At 44.2% G+C, this 10,311-nt stretch overlaps 1 protein-coding gene across 2 annotated transcripts in view; it reads left to right on the top strand.

Annotated features, from left to right (window-relative positions):
- kcnh5b (potassium voltage-gated channel, subfamily H (eag-related), member 5b) overlaps nt 1-10,311 on the top strand; it is a 196,240-nt gene that overhangs the window by 27,542 nt on the left and 158,387 nt on the right. The gene's annotated exons all lie outside the window — the stretch shown is intronic.

Below are 10,311 nucleotides of genomic sequence, written 5' to 3' on the forward strand. Positions count from 1 at the left end.
GTAATGTAATGCCAGTTGGGACATAAAGTAGTTTCTTCATCCTCCTCCTACCTCTTGTTCTTCCTCTTGTCATCTCCCCCCCCCAGTGTTTTCATTCTCTGGCTTTTTATTCTTCCCCACCTTCTTCTTACTTCTTCTGCTCATTCCCTCACTCATCATCTTGACATGCTTCCCACCTATCGCCTAGACCGCAACGATGCTCCCCCTCATAATAAATATAATTTGAAACCCCTCAAACACCACCTGTTCTCCACAGCCTACAACCTCCTTTCCTTAGCCACTGTCATTCTGTGATGAAAAACAGCGAGCAGTTGAAGGTAATATGACTTAGGAAATTTATATTTTAGCTCATGAGAGAGAAAGAGGGTGAAAGAGAGTGAATGAGATACATACTAGAAAGTATGAACAATAAGAACAATACGTCGTCTCCATCTCTGCACCAGTAAATCTGTGATGGATACCGTGGTCTGTTTAAAAAAGCTGTCTCCACCTGGCTGGACATAGCTTCACCTTCTCATCCTGGTTATCTCCACCTGGCTGGACGTAGCTTTACCTTTTCTTCCTGGTTATCTCCACCTGGCTGGACATAGCTTCACCTTCTCATCCTGGTAATCTCCACCTGGCTGGACGTAGCTTCACTTTCTCACCCTGGGTATCTCCACCTGGCTGGACGTAGCTTTACCTTTTCTTCCTGGTTATCTCCACCTGGCTGGACGTAGCTTTACCTTTTCTTCCTTGTTATCTCACCCTGGCTGGACCTAGCTTCACCTTCTCATCCTGGTTGTCTCCACCTGGCTGGACGTAGCTTTACCTTTTCTTCCTGGTTATCTCCACCTGGCTGGACGTAGCTTTACCTTTTCTTCCTTGTTATCTCCACCTGGCTGGACGTAGCTTCACCTTCTCATCCTGGTTATCTCCACCCAGCTGGACGTAGCTTCACCTTCTCATCCTGGTTATCTCCACCCAGCTGGACGTAGCTTCACCTTCTCATCCTGGGTATCTCCACCCGGCTGGACCTAGCTTCACCTTCTCATCCTGGTTATCTCCACCTGGCTGGACGTAGCTTTACCTTTTCTTCCTGGTTATCTCCACCTGGCTGGACATAGCTTCACCTTCTCATCCTGGTAATCTCCACCTGGCTGGACCTAGCTTCACCTTTTCTTCCTGGTCATCTCCACCTGGCTGGACGTAGCTTCACCTTCTCATCCTGGGTATCTCCACCTGGCTGGACCTAGCTTCACCTTCTCATCCTGGTTATCTCCACCTGGCTGGACGTAGCTTTACCTTTTCTTCCTGGTTATCTCCACCTGGCTGGACATAGCTTCACCTTCTCATCCTGGTAATCTCCACCTGGCTGGACCTAGCTTCACCTTTTCTTCCTGGTCATCTCCACCTGGCTGGACGTAGCTTCACCTTTTCTTCCTGGTTATCTCCACCTGGCTGGACATAGCTTCACCTTCTCATCCTGGTAATCTCCACCTGGCTGGACCTAGCTTCACCTTTTCTTCCTGGTCATCTCCACCTGGCTGGACGTAGCTTCACCTTCTCATCCTGGTTATTTCCACCTGGCTGGACGTAGCTTCACCTTCTCATCCTGGTTATCTCCACCCGGCTGGACGTAGCTTCACCTTCTCATCCTGGGTATCTCCACCTGGCTGGACCTAGCTTCACCTTCTCATCCGGGTTATCTCCACCGGCTGACGTAGCTTTACCTTTTCTCCTGGTTATCCCACCTGGCTGACATAGCTTCACCTTCTCATCCTGGTAATCTCCACCTGGCTGGACCTAGCTTCACCTTTTCTTCCTGTCATCTCCACCTGCTGGACGTAGCTTCACTTCTCATCCTGGTTTCCACCTGGCTGGACCTAGCTTCACCTTCTCATCCTGGAATCTCCACCTGGCTGGACCTAGCTTCACGATTTTCTTCCTGTTCATCTCCACCTGGCTGGACGTAGCTTCACCTTCTCATCCTGGTTTATTCCACCTCTGGACGTAGCTTCACCTTCTCATCCTGGTTATCTCCACCCGGCTGGACGTAGCTTCACCTTCTCATCCTGGTTATCTCCACCCGGCTGGACGTAGCTTCACCTTCTCATCCTGGTTATTTCCACCCGGCTGGACGTAGCTTCACCTTCTCATCCTGGTTATCTCCACCCGGCTGGACGTAGCTTCACCTTCTCATCCTGGTTATCTCCACCTGGCTGGACGTAGCTTCACCTTCTCATCCTGGTTATCTCCACCCGGCTGGACGTAGCTTCACCTTCTCATCCTGGTTATCTCCACCCGGCTGGACGTAGCTTCACCTTCTCATCCTGGTTATTTCCACCCGGCTGGACGTAGCTTCACCTTCTCATCCTGGTTATTTCCACCCGGCTGGACGTAGCTTCACCTTCTCATCCTGGTTATCTCCACCCGGCTGGACGTAGCTTCACCTTCTCATCCTGGTTATCTCCACCCGGCTGACGTAGCTTCCCCTCCTCATCCTGGTTATCTCCACCCGGCTGGACGTAGCTTCACCTTCTCATCCTGGTTATCTCCACCCGGCTGGACGTAGCTTCACCTTCTCATCCTGGTTATCTCCACCCGGCTGGACGTAGCTTCACGTGTGGACGTGGCCACAGTAAATTAGTTGTGTTGTATTGGGCGTTAACCTCGCGGTAAGGAGCTTATTAAAAAATACACTCTTATAACCATCACTAATAAACGGTACATTGATAGTTTTAACTTTAGTTACTAGTTTTTGAACTGTTAACAATGAAGTGATGCTTTGTTTACTAATGATTAGTAATACTATAATTAATATTATTTAGTTCAGTGTCTTATGAAATCCTTTTATGTATTTAGATTATTTTAATACAGTTAATACTTTGTCATTGGTCAATACTTCTACAATCTATACACATTTGGATGGCAATTATAAACTTGCTACTAATGCTAAGAGTAATAAGTTATGATAAGTGGTTTATAAAGCATCAAGTTAACAAAAGTGGCCTCAGGAAATATTTTTTCATCATCTATAAACTTGATGATTATGTGATTATTTGTGCACTGATAATTTCTGAGTTATTTCTTTTAATTTACCATTTATTAGGGATGGTTATAATAAACACCTCCCCCCCCTCCTGCTGTTAGCATTTAGCTCAAAGCACCACTGTGGGGTTGCTGTATATACACACACACACACACACACACACACACACACACACACACACACACACACACACACACATCACACCAAACAACACCCACACAACAACAAACCACACACCACACACACACACACAGTGTTTTTTCTGGTTCTCACTGTCCTCCTCCTTCTCCTTCATCTGTTTTGTGTTAACCGTCCTCCTCTCCCTCCCTCCTTCCTTTCTCTGAACATCCTTTGCTTGGATCAAATCTATTTGTCCTCCCTCTTAATTTCATCCCGAACTGCGGCTGGATGAAAAAAGAGCGGGTCGAGTCTTGTCTCCCTGCAATGTGGGAACGTCTCGGGCTGTCAGGTTGGGATGCTGTCAGGGATCACGGGGAATGTGGGTGGGGGTGTCCTCCTCCTGTGCCCTGACTGATGCACAGTGTCAGCTTCCTGCCTGGGGGGTTGCTCTCGGCGCTGCTGAGCGGGTGTGTTTGCCCTTTGACAGGGATCCCTCACCCTTCACCCTTCCCCCCCTTATTAATGTGTGTACATACACACCACACACACACACACACACACACACACACACATTTACATGTAAACACTTCCTCCCCCCTGCTGCAGAGACCTGCTCAGAGTGGTCGTGTGATTTCTTCATTCATTATGTGTGCTCGGCGTTCCACGAATAACATGGGCTGAACATGCAATTACGGCCTGAGTGGAACTAATATTGTCACATCTGTGCGTCGCCGTCTTTGCAAGTTAGCTGCTGCTTCTGCTGACGATGTGACAAACTTCAGATTCGGTTTTGTAATCATGCATGTTTGGAACAATAAGCACCAGAGGTCTGCCAGTTGAGAGCCACAGTTGAGTCGGACTTACAGTACAAAAGAAATGAAAATGTCTGGCAGATCCCCCACATGTACATCCGCCTGTTGTATTCCAGTACAGTACGCTCGTCAGAGGCCACAGAGAGGAGGCCAAACAGAGGATGCAGCGTTGGCCTGCTGTAGTTTAGCGGGGTGGGAGAGGCCGTGGGTGAGGAGATTCACTGCTGCAAGCGTTGCCAGTTGACTTGGCTCGTGCTGCATACCGAAACTTTGCCCTCCGCTCCATCTCTGGCTGCTCCTGCGGCACGGCACGCCACAACACGTCAGCATCAGCTGAGCGCGAGCGGGATCTGCTAAAGATGTCCATCAGCTTAAAATAGCCATGTCGATTTAAATGTAATATCTGCACCCTGTGACCGTGCGTGTTCCTGCCCCTGTTTAACCTACAAAGAAATGGTATTGTTAATGTGCTCTGTGTTCGGTGTTCAGAGACATTTGGCCCTCATCTTTCCCCAGTTCCCAGATGTAAAAGGGGCCGAGGTGGGAACATTTTAGGTTGAATATTTGCTGCGTGCATGGCCCCTGGTTGGGGTTGTTGTGCTTAGGCCTCTGGCAGCAGAGCAGGCACAGGAGCTACAGTCAGCATCATCAGGGTAGAAAAGCAGAAAGAAAAGAAATGGGGGCAGAGCTAATCATGTGGCAGAAGCAGAACTGTTGTGTTTTTTTTCTTGCTCTGTCAGCATCTGTAAAACCTCCAAATCTGAGAACTGAGGCGAGAACACCGGTGCCACAGGCATCCATCCCAAACAGTCTTCTTTTTTTTTGGGGGGGGGGGGGGGGGGGCTTTTTCCTTTATGATGATATCAATGATTTCGCTCGGTACAGTTGGGCAGTAGTTGGGGATAATAATGACCTTAAAATGAGGGTAGGTCTTTCAGAAAACGAAAAACTGTAGATTGACACCAAATGCAAATGATATCGCTGTATTTATTGGACTTTTTTATACAAACTATTTAGATGAAACTAATTGGAGTTGAAGTCACATCAAGGTAGCTACACTTTGTACCTGTGTTGGCCCCCAGAACTGGACCAACACTTGAGCCAGTCTTAGCACTTGATTCAAAGCTCAGTAGTCCACCCAACAAGAGGTTTGTGTGAAAGCTGCGCAACAAGTGACCACTTCTACAACTTTCCCTAATCAACACATTCACAAGCATTTGTATAAATGACCTGAAAATGACTGAAAGATGTTTACGTCTGTTTTTAAGAATTGCGAATCACATGTGAAACAGGCACCTGGCATCTTTGGCTGCCTGGGTCGAAACAGTCCCATCAGAAAGCGGCATTAGACAACAAAGTTGCTAGTTTGTTTCCTTCCCCTCTTGCTATAATAATAATAATAATAATAATAATAACTTTCCTACTCCGCCTTTCCTTAAACATCCAAGCTTGATTTGTAAGAACACTTCCATCCTGAATAGCACGAAGGGTACCAACACTACTAAATGTAAATGAAAGGTGGAAGTATGGACAGCTGATCAGTGCACGTGTGCTGATCAGGCGTCCGTATGTGTCTGTCCGTCTGTCTGTCTGTAGAAGCCACTCTGTAAATTCAGTGCGAGTCGTTCCTCGGCGTGGAACCACTGATCAGAATCTCCTTTCAGAATCCACTCTGGCACCATTTCTGCTCCCCTGTTATTTTTAGCCCAGGCCTTTTTACATTTTTTTTTTTTTTATTTCCACTTCCATTGTGCTCCAGTCTGATAAATCAAGCTGTGTTGCATTCTTGAGAGGAACCATAGCAGCAGCCTTCCTAACCGTGAAAAAGACCTCTCATTTACGTGTCCTGCAGTTTCCCCTTGTGTGCAATGTGCAACCCTTTTGTCCTCATGTGTCAGTGTGTACAGTGGGAGCCTGTAAGCTGTCCGTATGCATTTACAAGACAAATTCCTCCGTTCTACTTCATGATGAAAGGGGTTCTGAGTTTGCCTTCCCAGCTAATGATTTATTATTTTCAAGCACATATGGGCATGGCACTTTATAATACATGCACACAAACAGAGAATTATGCAACCTCTGCTACTGTAAAGGCATATAAACAACGCACTCAAGACCTATGGAGTAACACCATAATGGAAAAGTATGGCATTACAAGTGAAGGTCCTGCAGTCAAATAGCTGCTTCAGTGAAAATAAACAAGCATTTGCAGTTCGCCTGTGTGACTTGGTTATTTTTCTGCGATTTAGCCCCCCTCTAGTTTAGTGCGTAGTTCACCTACAGTATACACGCTGTAGTAAATATGGACCGCTGTACACATGCAGTTGCAATGATTACATGACTTATGCTCAGAGATGGCAAAAGTACTCCCTACAGATACTTGTGTTAAAAAATACTCTGGTAAACGTAGATGTAGTGATTTACCTTTACTCAAGTAAAAGTAACAACCCACAGGCTTGGAAATGTACTTATAGTATATAATGAAAGCCATTTTTCATGAAAAGCTCCCTGGACCACGCACATGTTACTAGAGAGCAAGCTGCGAAACGTCAGTGGACATGGAGAAAGGCTCCTCATATTTACATGTATGCCATTGGCTACATTATAAATGGATGTCTGCCAACAGGCCTGAAACATCCCATATATGATTATTGAGACAGAGACTGGGACTCCACGTTAATAAGATTCTGACTGAGCAGCAAGATATGAATTCAGATGTGATTCTGTGAGAATTCACACATGAGTCCTCTAACATACATCTGAGAGGTCTGAGATCTTAAGGTTGACATTGACAACATGGTCTCGAAAACAAGAACAGCTGTAAGCTGCAACATTAAAGTTGCCACAGCACTGCTACACTAAATCAAGATGCCGCATTTGTTTTTAATATAAAGCTATCCATGCAGATATTGTATCAGCTAATATTAGATTTACTAATCTAGGTTACTTGGCTAAATGCTAAAGAACCAAGGCATGGTCATTGCTAGCAGGAGAACAAATGTAGCTGACCATTAACATAAACTTAATAAAGTTACTGAAACAAACAACAAATAGCAAAAAGATGCATTTACCTTTTTTGTGTTTTTCAAATTCAATGGGTAATTATTGAAAGTCAGCAGTTGGTGGTGTTTCAGTTGGCACAATTTGCAGCACATTATAACAATAATGTAGTCGGGGTTGTATTCGCTATAGCAACCGCCTCGCTCTACACTATCCCTTACGTATATTCCCATCCAATTGGATTGAAATTGTATGAAACTAAAGTAACGAGCGTTGACGTGAGCATTTAATGAAAACCTGAGCTTTAAGTCACACATCTTGTATGTAAACATGTACTTTAGTCACATTAATGTGAAAATCATGTTAAAAAAGGACCGTAGGATATACAATGTATTACATTTGTCCTCAGCAGGATGCCCGATTGAAACCGAGCTTGTTGACAGCTTGCTTATTTTGTCTTTTTCATTTACTCTAATTGAGTTTTCGTAATGATGTCGTTAAAGTGACCATCTCGGGACAATCTCGGGAGACCGGTACACAGGCTCACTTTGAATTCAGCTCATATAGATGTTTCTCAACAGTGGAACAACAATTATGGAATTGTGACGATTGCTAGAATTCAAGAAAACTACCCTTCAACTTCTTGTAAGATGTTAATAGTTAAGTCACGTTGCAGTACTTGAGTAAATGTTTTTATTACTCCTTCTTCTTAGTTTCTTAAAGGGACAGTTCTCTTCAAAATCAAAACCACATATGTCCCCTTACCTGTAGTGCTATTTATCAGTCTAGATAGTTTTGGTGTGAGCGGCCCAGTGTTGAAGATAGCGGCCGTAGGTGTCTGCCCTCTCTTCAGTATAATGGAACAAGATGGCACTCGGCTTGTGGTGCCCAGAGCCCCAAAGAAAAATAATTGAAAAACTCAACAACAATATCTCTTTCCAGAAATCATGACCCGGTTACTCAAGAAAATCACCAGAACTGGCTATGAGCCGATTTATGTAGCACCAAAATGATCTAGACTGATAAATAGCACTACAGGACAAATAGGTATTTCTAATTTTGAAGGGAACTGTCCCTTTTTAAAAAATAACAAAAAAACCAAAAACAAAAAAGTTAAGTGATGGATATCTTTGCAAAAATCCCAGAGTCTTTTAAGCCAATGCTTTCAACAGACAACAATATACTGTACAATATACAGTCTCTATATATATTGTATAGTAAGTTACACAAGCACTACTGCAGCAAAAAAGCTCCATTTTGGCAGCAACCCAGGCCTATTATCTTTGGTGATCCAGAGCCAATTGTAGGTATCAGCATATATAATATCTCACAAAAGAAGCTGCTCTGCAACTGAAGATGAAGAATGAGTTGCACAAAAGCGACAACAGTTTTCCTCGAGGGTAGTGGAGTGATTGGGACTCAGAATAAACAGTGAAAGAAGTATTCTGTTGCTATTCATCCAAAGTGGGTCTCAGTTCAGTGTTGTTGGCTTCTTTCACACCGCTGCACAGAGAATTGAATGGTTGAAACGAAAGGGCCGGTGTAGTGACAGCTGGAGGCCTGAGGGTTAAAAGCTCTTTCAAAGTCCACATTTGATCTGTAATGGTCCCTTCAAGGGGTCGGGTCGATTACGTTGGGTGGTGACTGTAAGTAGGCTGCCTCTGTTGTGCTCCTCTTTGCCCTTTCAACCATTTGATTTTTATTTTTAGAGCAAAACAGTAGGAGCACGCCGAAGCTGTGTTGGCAGCAGTGGTGTGTCCAGAAAATAAGGACGGTATTATTTAGACAGACAGACATTAGCCCTACTAGTGTAGCACCAAGGGGCGGCTGTCTGCCAATCGGAAGGTTGGTGGTTCGATCCCTGGCCCTACAGTCCCACGTCGAGGTGTCCTTGGGCAAGACACTGAACCCCGAGTTGCCCCCGGTGCTGCGCATCGGAGTGTGAATGTGTGTGTGTTTATCTGATGAGCAGGTGGCACCTTATATGGTAGTGTGTGAATGGTGAATGTATCCTGTAACTGTACGATGTAAAAGCGCTTTGAGTAGTCGTTAAGAGTAGAAAAGCGCTATATAAATACAGCACATTTACATAGTTTTAATAGGACAATCAAAGCTGAAACCAAACGGTTGGATTAAAAACAGGAATGGACAAGACGAGGAACTATGAAGCATGTTTGTTTTCCAATGCTTACTGTGCATTTCCACTGCATTGACTACAGAGCGTAGTAGTCCCTGGCATTGAGATGAAAAATAAAAAAGGTTGCACACAGGTTAAACTGCCCATATTATGAAAAATGTCTTTTTATGGATTTGGGGGGTTATTTTGTGTCTCTGTAATGCATCACTCTGGAGCTAAAACAGAGAGCTCAACACACAGGGTGAAACGAGGAGCTGCAGCAATGTGCAGTACAACATGTATATGGTGTTTTCTGAAAATGAAACCTATTCTGGTACAACCTCAAAATACAGTTATGAACCTGAAAATGAACAGAATATGGGAGAAGTTTTAAGTTAAAGAAAGGAAAATACAGGAATGTAAAATCTGCACAGGGACAAAAGGGTCCAGAGTGCAAAGTTGAGACATTGAAACAAGACATGTCCATCACTATCTCTATATGGCTTTTCAAGGTTCAAGCATCTTAATCTGTCATGTGCACAACAATAAGTAAAGTAGTTGTTGGCAATGATTATCTTAGGCCTCAGGCTCGTCCAACAATGCTCTATAAATAACAAAAACACAAACCACACAAGTAAAAGCGAAATCTGAATCTAGGAATAAGAATAGTGCGAGTCCCGATATGAGGCAAAAATAGAAACAAATGGGAATAGTTTTGCAGGCGTGTTGTTCATGGGGGAATAGTATGGTGTAGACCTGCTCATATGACCTGCTCAGTGTCAGGAATAACTTTTGGGATGTGGCGCTGTATACACAAGATTGACTCAACTTGGCTTCTCATTTCTAGATTCTATCAGTTGTAGTCAATTTTAATCGTTACAAATGAGTTGAATATTGAAATAGATGGCCACTTTGGTTGTCTGGTTCGCCTGGCAGAGTGCTGAGCCTGTCTGCTCATAAACAATCAGGTGTTATCTGACAGCGCACGTCGTTTTCCAGCCACATACTGTATGTTTTTGCTAGATTGGAGACTAGGACTAACTGACAGCTCACGCTAGCAGATAGTTGATCATTTGAATCCCTCGGTTATGCTTTTAATTACTTCACATCAACATTTTAAGCTCATTGTTTTATTTGCATTCAGAGCTTAGAGGCAGCGTGTCCTGTCAGTCTGTGACTCTGTACCTGTAAAGTAGCTAGTGACTTATCGTACTTTTCTGTCTGGTTTACTAAAT

The sequence above is a fragment of the Etheostoma spectabile genome, chromosome 20, assembly GCF_008692095.1.
Source record: "Etheostoma spectabile isolate EspeVRDwgs_2016 chromosome 20, UIUC_Espe_1.0, whole genome shotgun sequence".
Lineage (NCBI taxonomy): Eukaryota > Metazoa > Chordata > Actinopteri > Perciformes > Percidae > Etheostoma > Etheostoma spectabile.